The 12,033-nt window shown below is 47.0% G+C and overlaps 1 long non-coding RNA gene across 1 annotated transcript; it reads left to right on the top strand.

The window, feature by feature from the left end:
* Positions 1 to 1,835: 1,835 nt before the first annotated feature.
* On the top strand, positions 1,836 to 4,667 carry LOC116645548. Its single transcript, XR_004301965.1, has 3 exons — positions 1,836 to 1,918; positions 3,202 to 3,285; positions 4,217 to 4,667. It is a non-coding gene; the product is annotated as an uncharacterized LOC116645548 (long non-coding RNA).
* Positions 4,668 to 12,033: the final 7,366 nt, after the last annotated feature.

The raw sequence follows: 12,033 nt of genomic DNA, 5'->3' as shown, positions 1-12,033 counted from the left end.
AGAACGGCGGCTGTAGGGCCTCCCCTCCTTCTGGAAGCTTCTATTGTGTTCTGCGGCCGCAGGCACGCCCGGGTCCAAGGGGAGGGACCACACAGGGGCCTACACAGCAGGTGGGGTCACCAGGGGGTGGCCCTGGAGACCGGGCAGCACAGCCCTGAAAGCCAGGCTGAGAACAGAGGCCACGCCTGCCACGTGGAAGGCGCTGGAGACACGGGCCGAGTGAAGGAGTTAACGCACGAGAACATGGGGCTGAGGTCTGGGGGAATGTTCTTGGACAGCAAGGAAAACAGACGTTTCCTGCTGGTGGCGGCCCTACAGGCACGCTCTGCCCAGCTCGGAGGGTTCCCAGGGACCTGACTCTCGCTTTCCGAGTGGACTTCCACTCCCCAGGCCTTCCCGGCCGAGTCTGGGGCAGCACCCAGGCCCCCGGGGCCATCGCGATACCTAGGAAGTGAGTTTCGAGGAGGACAAACCAGAAATCAGGAATGCCCGCCATCTGATGGGCAGAGTGTGGTGGGGACCAGCCCTGAAAAGGGGACCTGGGATTGCAGAAGCCTCTAGAAACTCCAGAGCCTTGACCACACCCTTTCAACCCGCCCCCTGATGATCTGTCTTGACAGAACTTCTAGCTGTTTTTACTGAGATCCTTAAGTGCAAGTGGATTGTAGAGCGGGTTTGCACAGGTGTTTAAAAAGCCGGGCCCCTCATGTGAAGACTGATGCTTTTGTGTAGACACCAGAATTGCGTGGAAGGTGGAGCCCCCCGCGCACAGCCAAGCTGGGGCCACGGTGGCTGTCCTGACCCGGGTCTCTGGTCTCTGATCCCAGGGCCTGACCCTGCGTCCCTTCGGGGTGACGCTCATGACTGGGCTCTCTTGATTCCTGCCCACAGATCCGGGTCTGTGACGGGGAGTCCCGCTCGAGGGCGAGAGGCTGAGCACCTCCTAGACATCCTCCCTCCACACACGCTGGGCACGTGGCCGCCTCCCCCGCCACGGCTCCACGCCTGCCAGCCTCCGGGCCCAAGCCGACATTTCGGGGAGCTTTGGTCCCAGCACAGACCCAGAAAGCTTCAGATATCCCCCCTGGAAAAGGGCTGTGGCCCCCACGTGTGCCGCCTGCACGCCAGGCTCCCAACCCTGGGCACGGGGCAGGCACGGGGCAGGCGCGGGTCACTCAGTCAGTGGGCAGCAGACATACTCAGTTACCGCAGGAGTCCCAGCGACCTCTCCCCGGAGTAAGCAAGATGGGTCTCCCTGCTGACCCTTCCGCATCGGCGACAAACTCACCTGTGTCTGCAGCCAATCCCCGGGATCCGGTGTCTTCAGCTCAGCGGGATCCTTTCAGAGATTTGTCACCCGGAGCAGTGTGACCTCCCCTCAGGCTCCTCCCGCACATGTCTGGGGGGGCGGGTGTTCTCTGTCCCTAGGCACGTCACCGCCACCCGAGCGCACCAGGCGCAGGCCCAGGGCCATCCGGGATGCACCACCAGCCTTCAGTCAACGGCCAGCCTGCCGGCCAGCCTGCTACACAGTGCACAGAATGCGATCCCCTGCCGTCCTGTTAGATTTCCTAGTGGACACACCGAGGACTGAAAAGGGAGGTAAAATTAACTTGAAATATCTGATTTACACACCATATCCGTAATATCATTTCAGCAGGGAATCAACACTGTGTGTGTTTTACACCAACAGCCCGTGTCCCTTCTGATCGCCGTATTTGTGCCCAACCGTGTGCGTGTCTGTCCAGCACACCTGCAGTCTTGGCCGCGCCTCCCCAGCCCTGACCCCCAGGCTCCCACCGGCCCGCCCTGCACGGCCAGGCCTGGGGCCTGCACCCAGGGCTTCGACCCTGCCGTCCGCACCAGAGCGGTTTTGTAGCGGGTCTCCCGGGCCCTCCCGTGTGTGCACAGGTGCCAGGTGAGGACCAGCAGAGCCCAGGGCGGGCGCCTCACACACTTCCCCTGTCCCGGAGAGGTGGGGTCCGCCGAGTGACAGCGGGCTCTGTCGGTCCTGCACAGCACAGCCGAGGGCTCTGGGTCACCTGGCAGCCGGCACGGCATGCCTGCCCGGTGTGGACGAGCTGCCAGGAGGCCGGCGTTGTCCCGGGTGCCCGGGGAGCTGTGGGAGGGGCAGGAGGCCCGCAGGGCCCGGGGCAGCCCCGCCTGCACCTCTGCACCTTCCCTCCTTCCAGTGCCCTCAGCCTGCAGCCATGTGACTGCTTAAAAAAGCACAAGCACCTTACAAATGATGCCTTCCACCCCGAAAACAAGTTTGGTTTCCAAATGTGGTTTCCACTCACGTTATCCTAAGAAATGCCAGCAGTGTGGATTTCCACTGATTGAGTTCACGGGCTCCAGTCTCCCCACACGCTGTGCAGCGTGTAGGGGACAATCTGGTGTCAAAGTCGCCTGAGTCCGGTGAGAGGGGAGATCTTGCCTTAGGTGTTCTCACCACAACGCAGTTTAAAGAAAATGCTGACAGAAGAAATACCCACGTGACAGGGAAGGCGAGGCAGGTACAAAAATGTCAGATTCCAACGTTTAACTTTTAAATGGTTGCAGAGGGGCGGGAAGTTTTTGGCCCCTTCTCTGCGCACTTTCTCACCACCAGCTTGGGAGTCCTTCAGTAGAGAGTCTTGACAAGGGATTTCATGTGGTCATCTCAGGGATAAATCCTGATGAGCAGAGCTCGTGTTTTCTAAAGCAAGTTTCACAGTACAGTTCTTGGAAAAGATTTCATTTGGAAGTGACTGTGTTTATTCTCATGACTAGTAACTGTTTAAAAAATGCAGCCCCCCCACCAGCTCTGTGTCATCCCACCAAAGTCCCCCGCCGGCACCACTGCCCCAGGTGCCCTAAGGGACCGCCACTGCCCAGGAGTGGAAATCGCCGGTCGGCCCTGCTTCTCCCCCCTCTTTACTCAGCCTTTTCATCCCATTCTGAAGTGAATATGCTTTTTAAACAATCAAATTTCCCACTCCCATCTCCTAAATTCTGTAGCAGAACGAGGCAGGTGACTTTAGAACAGAGGTCCGTGGGGCCCGGGGTCTGTAGAGAATATCCAGCCAGTGCTCCCCCCATCCCCTCTCCGCCGTGTGACCCATGAGGTCCGGCTGCACTTGGCTCTGTGGGGGGAAGGGAGGTGACAGCCACCCACCTTCTGTGGGTGGCAAAGCAGTAAGAGATTTCTGTTTATTTGAGGGCGAAGCCCACCTGTTGCTGCCCCGTGATTGCCAAGAGGAGATGCTCTGCGTCGCTGGGGACGGCGGTGCTGGGATCACTCAGGTCAGTGTTTCACTCAAGAGACTGACACAAAGTGAAAGTGAATTTCTGGGTGTAAAGGTGGGGGAAATGTCAGAGGTGGGATGATGGGCCCCCTGGGCCACCAAGTTAATTTTGCTGTCGAGTCTACCTCACTGTTAGCTGTGGATTTTAAGGCTAACGATGCAATCAGAGAGATTTTACCAGCATCAACATTGTACAGAAAGCTATTCCCCTTTTGCAAAATTTTTTAGAGAGGTAACCACTTTCAGTAAGAAGATGGTTCTGGGTGGTGCCAGATGCGTAGGGTCAGCCGCTGCCTCGAATGCACGGATGGGAGGGAAGCCAGGGCTCAGCCAGTGGAACCTTCCACTCGGCACCTGCATTTCTGCTCCAATCACAGCAGAGACTCACTGGACTCCCTTTGGTCCATCACTCAGCACAGGGAGGAGCCATACTGGCGGGTGTTGGGACCTTGCATGCGGGGCCGGAGCGCAGAACCCTGGGGAGAGGCCTCAGGTGCCATCCACCCAGGCTGTTCCCTAAGCTTCTCACCCAGTCTGTGAGCCCCACCTGGCCACTGGCTGAGCCCCAAATAGGGCCTGGGGGAGGTGTTAGTGAGAGAGCCCAGGGTATGACCTCTGCGGCTGGCAGAGGCCGCCGGGCGGGAGGGCACTCAGCTGCTGGTAGGAGCCATCTGCTCGAGGCCTGGGCACGGCCGCAGCATCGCTGAGCTTGAGCTCCAGCTGCATGGCCTGGGCTGGGCATGTCTGTGTCCACGCTGTCAATAATGCCGCTGCCCCTTGGGACAGTGGAGCCTCTGGTCCTCGGCCGCCCACCCCTTTGTCCCCTCCCTATCCTCCCTGCCCTCCCTCCAGGCGTCTGAGCCGGGGGCCAGGGCCAGTGGCCCTTGCTGCTCAGAACAAGGGATGGCGTCTTCCTGTCCCCCTTCCAGCCCTCCACAGTCTGGCTCATTTTGTCTCATCGCCGTGGGAGGCATCATCGGGTCGAGCCAGCAAACAGAACTGTGTCATTTCAGTGATTCTGCATACAAGTTACAGGCCCCGGTGTCAGCATTTAAAACTGCATTGCGCAATGTAAAGATGAGCAGTAATGGATTTTCTTAGAACAATGATAAAGAGCAAATAAAAATAACACAGGTTGAGAGACGGTGACAGCAGAAGAAAGACAAGGCCTGAATGCAGCCTTCACGGCACTCCTTGCCCGTGTACGAGGGGCCTGCATGTGGTCAAAGACGCCATGCCATGGACCTCTGGCCTCCGCACCGCTGACAGCCACGTGCCTGCCGCATACACACACGTGCGAAAGGGCAGAGACCACTCTTCCAGACCTGCACATTCATAAGCACAGCAGTCGTCCCAAACGTCCCCTGCACCAATCCAAGAATTGAAAGCACAGCAGAGTTCCCTGCTCAACCTGAACAATGGTGGAAACCACAGGAACCTCTGAGAGGTGAGCTTCACTTACTGATGCTTTCAAAAGGAGACTAGGTTTTCTTGATTCAAAAAGTAACAGGACCCAAGTGTCCTTGGAATGGATGGATGGACGGATGGATGGACAGATGGATGGACGGATGAATGGATGGATGGATGGATGGATGGATGGATGGATGGACGGACAGAAGGATGGATGGACAGATGGATGGATGGATAGATGGATGGATGGATGGATGGACAGATGGATAGATGGGTGGACGGATGGAGGGACGGACAGACAGATGGATACACAAAATGTGGTCCATTCACATGATAGAATATTATTCAGCCTTAAAGAGGCTGCATCGTGGATGAGCGTGGAGGACATTATGTCCCATGAAATAAGCCAGCAATGTGATTCCGCTGTTGTAAGGTGTCTAGGGCAATCAGATTCACAGGGATGGGGAGTGGAATGGTGGGTGCCAGGGGTCGGGGTGAGTGGGCAGTCAGTATTTAACGGGGACCGGGTTTATTTGGGAAGATGATCTGTGGATGGATGGCAGTGACGGATGCATAACAGTTAACGTGCTGAATGCCTCTGAACCGTGCACTTAAAATGGTTAGGACTGCACGTTTTCTGGCATGTGTATTTTACCCCTGTAAAAACCAGCGACACATAAGCCTTGTACAAGTGAGAAGTAGACACTGTAGCAGGAGCTGCGGGTGGGAAGACGGGCAGGAAGGGCCCATGCGAGTGCCAGGTCTGGCTTACCAGTTTCCCCTGAACCCATCAGGGCCCTGGACCCCACAGGACAAGGACCCATTAGCCTTCCCTGGGCTCCGGATCCTAGGCAGGGTGGCGAGGACTGTGGTCGAGCCATCCCTGGAGGGAGAATCCTCCACAACGTGGCCGAGTCACTGTTGAGGAATACCTTACACAATTCCTGGTATTTAAAGACACGCATTGCTTTAAACTGGGCTTCTCATCCCAGTTCCCAGAAGGCCTGGGAGAGACCTGACTCCAGCTTCCAGCTTCCCCCAAGGCGATGTGATAGCCCTTCCCTTTGGAAGCATGGGGAGGACTCTGATGTTACAGAGAACAGGAGGAGAGTGCAGCCTAGGTACTCCTGCCCTGGCCCCACAGTTTACCTTCATAAGAAACTGCCAGACTGATGTGAAAAGCGTCTCTGCCATTGGATTTCCCCACCAGCAATAAGCGAGCTTCCCATTGCCCCACATCCTGTCCGCACTCGATATTGTCAGCCTTCAAACTTCAGCCACCTAGTAGGTACTTAGTAGAATCTCCTTGTGGTTTTGATTTGCACCATGTTAAGCATAATTTCTTGTATTTACTGGACATTTGCATACTTTATTTTATAAACTGTCCAAATATTTTTTCCATTAAAAAAAAAGTTGAGTTGTCTTCTTACTGAATTGTAAGAATTGTTCATACATTCTAAGTACAAGTTCATTGTCAGATAAGTGAGTTAGGTACTTTCTCTGAGCCTGAGACTTGCTTTCTCACTTCTTCATGGAGAACTTCTCATTCCCCCCCTTTTTTTTGACAGTTTTCTATAGATTTATCAAAAAATTTTTTAAGTAGGCTCTACACCCAACGTGGGGCTTAAACTCATGTCCCCAAGATCAAGAGTCGTGCGCTCCACCAACTGAGCTGGCCAGGCGCCCCCAGAAGTTTTCATCTTAAGTCCAATTTATGCTTTTTTTTCTTTTAATTGTGCTTTCTGTGTCAATTTTCTTTGGTTATTTTTAAGATTTTGTTTCTTATCTCTGGTTTTAAATACTTTCATTATGATATATCTTGTGGTTTTGTGTTTATACTTGGGATTTTGTTGAGTTTCTGGGATACAGGCTTATACACTTTACCAATTTGGAAAATTTCATCATTAATATTTTCTGCACCCCACCCACTTTCCAACTGGGCTGCCAACCACGCATATCGTAGACCACTGGATGTTGCCTTTTGCTGCGCTAGGCTTCTGCTCACTGTTTTTTGGTCTGTGCTTTATTTTGGATACCTTCTTTAGCTGTATCTTCAGTTCACTGAGCTTTCCTTCTTCATGTCTCATCTGGTGTTAATACCACCTAATACTACTTTTATTTCAGTTCTTGAGTTTTTCATCTCTAGAATTTTCATTTGGTTCTTTTTAAAATATTTTTCATTCCTTCTACTTCTTTCTTCATTATGTTCATATGCTCCGTTATATTCTTGAGCAGAGTGGACCTTTTTATAACTTTTATGTTTGCGTGTGATAATTCCTCCATCGCTATCATTTCTGGGTCTGTTTCTATCGGCTAAGTTTTCTTCTGAGCGTGTCTCACATTTTTTTAGTGCATACATAGTAATGCTTCTATTGGATACCAGCCATTGTGAGTTTAGATTCTCAATTATAGATTTTGTTGCATTTCTTTAAAAAGTGTTGAAGCTGTATTCAGTCCTGCGGGATTCCTTCAAGGCTCATTTTGAAGCTATTTTAAGGCAGGTCGAGGTTAGTTAGTCTTTCCTATAATAGGATTAGTTTAACCTCATTACTAAGCCAATCTACTGGTTGCCCACGTATTCAGCAAGGTCTGTTCACTCTGACCACAGGGAATATGAACAATTCCCAGCCCTGTGTGAGCTCTTGAAATTGCTCTGCTGTGGCCTCTTAGTACCCCTTCTTTCCCTGGGATTTGCTGTGTATGAAGGAGTTTTACCTTGATCACAAACAAGTGGTTTCCAACAGAAGACTCAGAGAACTCCATGCAGATTTCTAAGCTCTTGGCCTCCGTGGCCTTCTCTTCTTCCACAGTATTGTGCCTCCCACATTTCAGCTGAGTCCCAATCTCTGCCTCCCCAACTAAATGCAACTCCAGCCCTGTTCTCCCTACCTGTGCCGAGATCATACCTTGCCTTCAGGGAGAAATCTAGGTTGTCTGAAGGGCTCATCTCCCTTGCTTCCTCTCTCGTAGGGATTACAGTGCTACATGATCTGTTGTTCAATATCTAAATCCAATGTTATGTACTGTGGCTATTTGCAGATGATTTGTTTAACATATTATATCTAATTTTTTAGCTGTTACAGCAGAAAGACAAGTCTGGACGTTGTTACCCCCTTACAGCCAGAAGTGGAAAACTCAGTATTATTAAAAAATTTTTTTTTATTAATTACGAAAATAACACATGTTCACTTAGGAAGTTTAGAAATTACAAGTAGATACACAAAAATAAAATAAAAGTTACATGCACCACAAAAATTAGCCAACATTGTGGTATATATTTTTCTGATGGGGTCCCTATGAATATATGTATATGTGTATGACTATATCTATATATCTATATATATATATATATATGTTTTTTTACAAAAATAGGATGACATTGCACATACTGTTTTATAATCTGAATTTTTTCACTTAATGTTATATCATAAATAAGTTTCTAAGTCATTAAAGTCTTGAGACCATTTGCCCCACGTCTTACAAATCTTCTCCATCTACCTTCCTTCCTGGCTTCTGCCCTTCTTCTTTCTCTAATTCTTCCTCAAAACTTCTCTGCAGCATCTATCCATCCCTAATATCACCTAGACATGGCAGCACACAGAAAGGGAATGGAGGTCATGGTCTCTGCCCGTCTGCAGCACACCAGGAACGCAGAGTGTAGACAAGTTTCACACAGTGGAGTTGGATGTATCAGTGTAAAGTGGATACAGAAACGGGAAAGACTGTTGAAAAAATAGAGTACCAGAGATCTCACAAAATTCCCCTCTGTAGAGAATTTATGGTACTGCAGTGATGGAACCGGTATTGTGGGATTTTTAAAGCTTTGACTGATCTAAAGCTTTTGACTTTGGAAAGTTTTTCGCTCTTCAAAACCATAGGAAAGATGGTTTTGCCTTGCTGGGGCTCAAAATCTGCCATGATCCTTTTGCTAAAGTAGTAAAAAAAATTCATAATCCTACTAATTTGTTCACTTAAAACGCAAGGCAGAAGACAGTGCAATATAGTATTTTGATAACATGGTTATTAGGACCCCTAAAAGTGTGAATGTGAGAATTTTACTTGTGGGATGTTAATCACAGGGGTAAGTTAACTATAATAAAAATCAACCTCTGAAGTATGTGGGAGGTAAAGTAAGGTGAAGGGCTAATATTTAGAAGACTTTCTTTCCTTATGGTATATTGTTTGCTATACTAATTAAATTAAATTTCTGTATTTTTAATGGCTTTGATAATTTCATATTTTTATCATGCTCATCAATAAGTTTTCATATTTTAAAATTACAAAAATTCAATTCACAAATATGTACAGGTCTATTTCTGAGCTCTCTTTTCTGTCTCACTGGTCCATCCATGAACCAATACCAACACATTGGGTTACGTCCTATAACTTGATAAGTCTTGATATTGGGCGCATCTCTATTGGGCAGGTCTTCAGGAGTCTCCTAGCTGTTCTTGGCTCTTTGCCCTTCCATAGAAATTTTGGAATGAACTCCTCAAATTACACAAAAATCCCTCTTGGAATTTTGATTAAAGTCATATTGAATCTATAGAACAATTTGGGGGAAAAATAACATCTTTATGATCTTGAGTCTTCCTAGTTATAACTATATTTCTCTATCTAAAGGTATTCTGTAATGGTTTTCAAATAAGTTTCAAAATTTTCTCCATCATGGTCTTGCAAATAATTTTTATAGGTATATTTGGAATGACTAGACATGCATCAAACACATTTTTTGCCAAATAAAAATAGCCAAGTGTCGGAGCAGACCCTTGATCAAAGCCCATGGCTAAAGCTGAATATCAGAAAACTAAGTAAACATGTGGATAAATATAAAATTTTATCGGAAAACTTATTTTATGAAGAAATATTTCCATTTTTATTAAAATGTTCGTATCAGAATTTTAAGTGTGATGTTTTGATGCGGAACCGATGGTGGGTAGGTGTCTCCTGCAGGTGCTTGCTTGCTCTCACTCTCAACGAGGCGAAGGGAAAGACAAGTTATGTTGGAGGTGTCTCCCTTCTATAAAACTTTCATTTTTGTATTTTTATGTATTTATTGAATAGGTCTTTTCTAGAGAAATTTTGAAATGGCAAGCAACAGTATGCTTTTAATTTATCTTCATCAGATGTGGAGGAGTCCCAAATGATAATTTTTCTCAAAGATCTCATGGTTTAAAATAAAATTAAGTAATTGAAAATTAAGTACAAATTTAAAGATTATCTTTTAATGTAATGAGTGCTAGTATGCCAAACAATTCTAGGACAGCTAGAATAATTACATAATCTAATTCTTAGTACTGTGCTTGTATAAGTACATGAAGTTTTGTGAACATATCTTGGTTCAAAAATGACAACGTTCTTCCTAAATTTATCTAGCTAATGCCTTTTCCGAAAACTCACATTAACGTGTAGTGTTTTCCCTTATTTATTTAGCTATTCGGAAGCTCTTCATCGTTGTTTTTCTGCACAAAATTAATTGCTTTCACAACTACCATTAATTATTGCAGAACTTTATTTTACTCCAGCGATGATAAGCACACAGTTATACTACAACTAATGTCTCACTGTGGAGAGAAACTGAGATTTTTCCTTCAGCTTACATGTAGAATGTTTACCTGTGCTTGTAAATATTTACATATTAGCAATAAAATCTAATGCATGCTTTGTTTGCATTGCTAACGGTAACCTGCACAATGCTATGATCACACACAGGTTCAGGGACACAAGACATGACGTTAAAGGCGACATCAGACATTCCCACAGTCAAAGCCAAAGCCAAATAGCAGATTTGGGCCAGAAACAGAGGTGACAGGTGCTGGGTAACTTTCTCTTAATTGCTATTATAAATGGCATTTTTAATAAATCACATTTTCTATATATTGTTAGTGTATAGAAATGCAGGTGAGCTTTGCACATTGATTTTATATTTGTATCTAGCAAATTTGCCGAATTTTCTCCTTAGTTTTAATACTTTGTCTGTCTCTTGGAGGTCATTTTGAAGACCACCATATAGTAGCTGTGAATAATGACAATCTGTCTTTTCTTTTATAACGGCATTCTTCGATTCCTTTTTCTTCAGTGCAAGGGCCTCACGGTGTTGAACACAAGCAGAGTTCACAGGCCTCCGTCTTGTTTCTGATGTTAAACAGAACACTTTGAACATTACTTCATTCGTTATGAAGCTTGCCGAGGTTTTCGGGGATACTATGGAAACAAAACTGCAACCCCATATTCTTTGATTCAACAAGTCACATCTTCAGTGAGTCCCAAGTACTTAGATTAAAGCGTGGCTCAAAGAATTCAATCATATGCCAGAGACTGGGGGACTCATTATAAACGTTTATTAGCAAGAACCTTGGGAAGATGAAGGCTATTGACTCACACAGGAGAAGAAATCAAGGACAAAGTCTGCAGATACTTGTAAGACACTTGAAGATGCCAAGAATCTGTTTTCTATTTTTTTTTTTTAAGATTTATCCATTTTAGCGAGAGAGGGAGAGCATGCAAGCAGGGGGAGGGGCAGAGAGACTCTCAAGCAGACCCCCCTGAGCTAGGAAATAGACACTGGGCTCTATCCCACAACCCTGAGATCATGACCTGAGCCGAGACCAAGAGTCAGAATCTTAACTGACTGAAACACCCAGGCACCCCTCTGTTTTCTATTTTTTAAAAATTGCAGTGAAATGCACATCATGTAAAAATTTACTGTCTTAACTATCTTTAACTACAGCTTATTGACATTAAATACATTCACATTGTCCATCACCACATTGTCCACCTCCAGAACCCTGGTCATTTTGCAAAGCTGAAACTGTCCGTGTTGAGCAATGAGTTTCCACTCTCCCTGGCCCTCGGGCCCTGGCGCCCGCCGCCTACTTCCTGTCTCTGTGAATTTGACTATTCTAGCTACCTCACTAAGTGGAACCATGAGGTGTCTGTCCTTTCGTGACTGACTTATTTCACTCAGTCTAATGTCCTCAAGGTCCATCCATGTTGCAGCACAGCTCAGAATTTCATTGCTTTTTAAGGCTGAATGATACTCCATTTTATATATAACACCACATTTTCTTTATCCATTCATCCATTGATGGACGCCAGGGTTGCTTTTGGCTGCTTTAAGTCATGCTGCTGTCAACATGAGTGCACAGATACCGGTGTGAGTCCCTGCTTTCATTTCCACCGAGAAATGGAATTGCTGGATCATATGCTAATTCTAAATTTTTTATTTTTGTGAGGATTGCCATACTGTTTTCCAAAGCAGCTGCACCATTTTACATTCCCATCAACCATGAACCAGGATTTTTGCCAACGCGTGCTATTCTCTGTTTTTATGTCA

Source organism: Phoca vitulina, unplaced genomic scaffold, assembly GCF_004348235.1.
Source record: "Phoca vitulina isolate PV1807 unplaced genomic scaffold, GSC_HSeal_1.0 scaffold33, whole genome shotgun sequence".
Taxonomy (NCBI): domain Eukaryota; kingdom Metazoa; phylum Chordata; class Mammalia; order Carnivora; family Phocidae; genus Phoca; species Phoca vitulina.
Note: the sequence above shows the minus strand (reverse complement) of the source record. Positions and strands in the feature narration are given on the sequence as shown.